The 5,197-nt window shown below is 32.1% G+C and overlaps 1 long non-coding RNA gene across 1 annotated transcript; it reads left to right on the top strand.

Moving 5' to 3' along the window:
* The first annotated feature begins 1,534 nt into the window (after positions 1–1,534).
* LOC114175802 lies at positions 1,535–3,861 on the top strand. Its single transcript, XR_003602923.1, has 2 exons — positions 1,535–3,152; positions 3,393–3,861. It is a non-coding gene; the product is annotated as an uncharacterized LOC114175802 (long non-coding RNA).
* The last annotated feature ends 1,336 nt before the right edge of the window (positions 3,862–5,197 follow it).

The raw sequence follows: 5,197 nt of genomic DNA, 5'->3' as shown, positions 1-5,197 counted from the left end.
ATTAATTTGGGTGAAGTATATGGTTTTCTCAATCTATCAGATTTGGTGTTTGTGCTCTTTATTTGTCGGTGTGCCCTCGAGTTTGAGTTTTAATATGCTAGTTGAGGTGTTAAAAACATAAAAGGGAGTAATTAAAAACTTGAAAGAGAGTTTAGTGCGACATGCATGCATTCTGATTCTTGCTAAATTTGTGGAGTGGTGACAGACACTATTTGAGTATAGGAGGTATTGGCATTTGTATTGTTTGGCCTTTAACTCGTTTTGGAGTAATGACTAGACTTTGGATGCCTGTTGGGTGGTGGAGGCAATGGAGGTAGATTGTTGTCTCTGTTAATGGTTGAATAGTGGGAAGGTATATGATGGTGCATCTGGAATGTGTGTTGGCTCTCGTGTTGTTATTTTTCTTATGCACTCGATTTGGAATGGTCGTAGCCTCTCTTATTGGTTGTAGGAAGGTAATTGATGACTAAACATTATGATCATCGAGCCTGTCATGGGAATTTCTCCATTTGTTTTTTAATTTCTAAATTTATGAATTCATCTTATGGCCTTGGTCTATCTTCTACCCAATTGATTTTATTTTTCTTGAATTCATGAGCTTTACAAGGAAGCCAAGAAATGGAGTGTGGTGTAGATGTGCAAATGGTGCGTGGAAGTTCTTAGATATGTGAAGCCAAATGTTTTATTTACCATTGCTTGCTGTGCTCTTCTGATTTATCTTTTAACTTACATCAAGCTGGAACGTTTTGCTCTAGATAAGCTAATTTCTTCTTAGAGTTCTGTCTGTTATTTAACTTTGTTGCAGTGCATTTAGAATCGTACGATCCGAATCAAAATTCTCCTTGAGCGATGCGTATCGTTTAATAGATGAATCAGATGTGAATCGTAAAATAGATGAATCAAAATTTAACCTGAATCGTAACGTGAATTGCTGAATCAGATGTGAATCGTGTGATTCGCGATTCGGTTTGCGTCACAATTCATGATGAAGGAAAAAAATTGAAAAAATTAGAAAGAAACACAGGAAAAGAAACTCAAAGAAGATGAAAATTCAGGAAAAAAGATAAACAGTGAAGAAAATGAACAGTAAAGAAAATGATAATCAACTAATAGAATTGCAGAATACAAAGTAAAAAGAAATAATAAAAGATGAAGTCATGAGAAGGGAAGAAGATGAATTCATGAGGTGAACATAAAAGTGAGAGATAATATTTTAAATATAAAATGTTTTCTCATATTCTTTTATCTAACAACTTTAATCATACTTCCCTACTCCCATCATTTAAAGTGACAGTCATTTATATTTATATTTTAATTTTTTATTCTAACTTATAAAAAAAAAAATATTATCACTTTGAAAAACTTAGTTCTATTTAAATTAATATATAAGTGTTCTAATATCCTTCGATTATTGTTTAATATTTTCTTTCTAATTTTTTTCTTATATTTTTCTTATGTTTTTTTTCTTATTTTTTTTATTTACATTAATCATTATTTATGAACTTTTTCATTTAATATTTTTATAAAAAAAAAAAATTAATGTACAATTTTTCTTATATTATATAAGTTATGTATCTTATTATTCAAATTCAGGATTCAAAATTTATGGAATGATTCAATAACCATTCTTTGCTTTGTTGCACTTGATCAGAAAAGATTAGGATTGAGTTGTGATTTGTTTTTTCTGCCGCCAGTGTTTAGATAGATTTTTGTGCAATGATCTGCATCTCATCTAGTCTCTGAGATCCTGTGAACATTTTGGTGTTTTGATTTTTTACCCGTACATTATCTAATGGGGTTATTCGTTGCCAAATATTTCATGACAAAAATCTACCAAAAGTGTTCATTTTTGTTCATACCATTTCATCATGCCAGGAATGAAAAACAAAAGTGTTTAAGTGTTTTAGGTGTTGAAATGTTTTGATTAATTTTTTTAAGCACGTGTTGATTGAACAACTCGGGTTTGACATTTGATCATAAACATAAGCATTTAGCTGCCATTTGCCTCTCTGTAGAGGTGTTTATGCAGTTGAAGTGGGTTTTTATATAGAAGAAGTGGTTTTCTCTTCTTTTTATTGGTGTAGCATGATCTCATTTCATCAATTTGTTGTGCTTGGTTTTGTCCTCACAGTGAACTCAAGTAAGTGTGGGCGTTTGTGGAAGAAGTTGGCTCTCCAATAAAATGACTTGGTGATTTTATATTCCTAGTTTCTGTTTTCATCAAGGTTGTGTTGGTTTTGGGTGAAGTATATGGTGTTTGCGAAAAATTGAATGTGCCCAGATTGAAGAAGTCTTGAATTAATAGTACGTCAGCTTAAGTCAATTGGATGTGATATTTTATTTGACAATAGACATCTATCAATCTGTGTGTTGAACTGTTTGTCATTTTCTTTCATCAGCACACTACGGGGGGGATTGGAAAACCTGATCATTTAGAACAGCCAATGGCTTTGGATGATAACCTAATTTCTTCTAAGTTGGCTCTACTGTCATATTTCTTTTCCTTTGGACTTGATCACCAAACATAAGGATTGATTTCTTACTTGTTTCTCTCCAGAGTTTCTCCATTGGTTTTCATTCTTGAATTTTTGAACTCACCTCAGTTTCTATAGTAACATAACATATACTAGGAAGACAAGCAATCGATGTGTGGTGTTTGAGCTCTTTCTTGAGTTTTCATTAGTACTAGTTCTATTCTAATTCTGAATATGGTTTGCACTCTTCACCCTCATAAACACCTATTTACTTATTTCTGGTTGGGTTCTCACTTTTTGTGATAGGATGTGGAGGCAGATGCTATCTTTTATTGGCTATGTTTCTCAGTCGAAGTCCCTTACTGATTTTGTTCAATCTCAAAAGCTTATTATTTTGCTATTGGTGTGTGGGACAGGCTTTGGAAGCAGTGGATGGATAATATCCAGGAAAATTTAGGTTTTATTATCATTCTATTCATTATTTTCTTCACAGTTATTCTTCGTCCTAAACATGTGGAGTGGGAGTTTGTAAACAGACACCATATGAGTATGAGAGGCTTTGGCATTTGTATAGTTCTGCGTATGACTAGCTTTGCAGTGAAGACTTGCTATTGATGTCTGTTGGGTTGTGGAGGCAATGGCTGTAGTCTCCCTCATTGCTTGAATAATACTTGGAAGGTACATGATTGTGAGTTTGGAATGACTGTTTTATTACATTTCCATTCACTATTGTTCTTATGTGGTGGATTTAGAATGGTTGTAGTCTCTCGTATTAGTTGTGGGAAGGTACAGGTATCAGTCACTTTTTTTCTATTCAAGAATACTTGATAACTTAACATTATGATCTTTGAACTTGTTATGGGAGTTTCTGCGTTGCTTTTTTAATTCTTGAATTTATGAATTCATCTTCTCCTGTAGGTCGTTCATGTTCTACCCAGTTGATTATATTTTTGTTGAATTCATGGACTTTCCATGAAAGCCAAGCATTGAAGTGTGGTGTAAATGTGCAAATGATGCATGAAATTCTGTGCTCGCTAAAGGTTTTATTTACAGGTACAGTACTGTGTTTTCTGGATTAATGTTTAACTGGCTAAACTAGTTTGTTTGATTCTTGACTGTAACTTGCACTACAAGAGAACTGTTACAAAGTGACATTTGAAGTGGACTTGTCGTTCTTTTGGGCTTTACTCTTTCATTTGATGGTTTGCTCAAATTCTTTCCATTCATTATATTTCATTTTTGTTTGATTTGGATGGGAATTGTTGTATTTCTAAGCATGGGCGATACTGGAGTTTTGGAGAAGATATTTTAAATGGTATGTGCAAGTTTTAAATGTGATGTGCTTGTCAGATATTTTCTAGGTATATAGATGCACTTTTAATAGCTAGTTTTATTCTTGCTTTGAACTACATAGATGTTTTATATTACTTGTTTATTAAGCTGTTACACTGGTTTTTATAAAATTATTGTGATTGATGTATTGTCTTTAATAATTTTTCTCATTGAAAAATAATCAGAAGTCCTGATGATTCTCATTTTTGTAAAATTTTTTTATGTTGGTTCATAAAATTTTTTTTAGTAATCATTGAACTAATGCTTTGTATGCACTCAAATTTATTTGTAGAAAGTTATTTGTATTGCCGTTGTTTAATAGAAAGTCATTTTTTTTAATTGTTTAATTTGGAATGTATTTCCTGATCTGGAAAGTATATTTTGAATTGTGTCAAACCTGGAAGATTATAAAAAATATCTGTTTTAATTCAATTTTCAAATCGTTTAATTTTTCATTTAATAACCTTGATAACACCAAGCCTCTCATTTAGCCTTTATAGAATATGTAAAGTTGTTAGCTTTTAATAAATGATCTTCCTTTCTAAAAGATTGCTTTACATTGGATTGATATCAACCTGAAATTTGTTTAATTTCCTTATTGACCGACACCAAGCCTCTCCTTTAATAAATGCTTACTGTACATGAGCATACTTTACATAAAGGTGTCGGTCATGTTAATCAAATTGATGACATTTTAATATTTTAGATTTTTCTTGTGCAGGTTTTTTGGGTTTTGTGAACTGATTCGGTCATGTAGACTTTTTTGGCCATTATTAATGATACAGTAACAATTAAAAAGTAACAACTTTTCTCACATCACAGACAGTTCTTTTTTTTTAATTAAATATTTAATGAAACTACCGCAGAAACTAAAAAATCATCAAAGAAAAAGAGAAACGATTTTTGTAAAAATCTTCTCTCTTCGATTGTCTTCTTCCATTCCAATTATCTTCTTCCATTCCTTCAACCTCTCGTCTTCTCCAAGGTTTGGAAAATGTACAAAGGCTCTACTTCTATGAAAAATTGTTTCATTCTTCTTTTTCCCTCTTTTAGTTGTGGAAAGGTTTTTCTCTTACCCAACATACGAAAGGTATGTGCTTCACAGTTGGAATCAATTTTGACAAAAAGGATTATTTTTTGTGCAGTTTGTAAATGGTGCGGTGACATAGTGATGTTAAGTGGTGGGTTTAGTGTTTGTCATTAACGAAAATTGAGTTTGTTTATTCTTTTTTCCATTTTTATGTCGGTGGAAAGGTTTTTTTCTTATCCAACATTACAAAAGGTGTGTGCTTCGTCTGTTGGAATCGATTTTGACCGAAAGGACCCATTTTTGGATGGATCTCTTGTTGTGATAATATTATTAATGTGACTCCAATGACCTCTACTTGTAC

Source organism: Vigna unguiculata, chromosome 3, assembly GCF_004118075.2.
Source record: "Vigna unguiculata cultivar IT97K-499-35 chromosome 3, ASM411807v1, whole genome shotgun sequence".
Classification (NCBI taxonomy): domain Eukaryota; kingdom Viridiplantae; phylum Streptophyta; class Magnoliopsida; order Fabales; family Fabaceae; genus Vigna; species Vigna unguiculata.
This window is presented reverse-complemented; position numbering and strand designations above follow the sequence as displayed.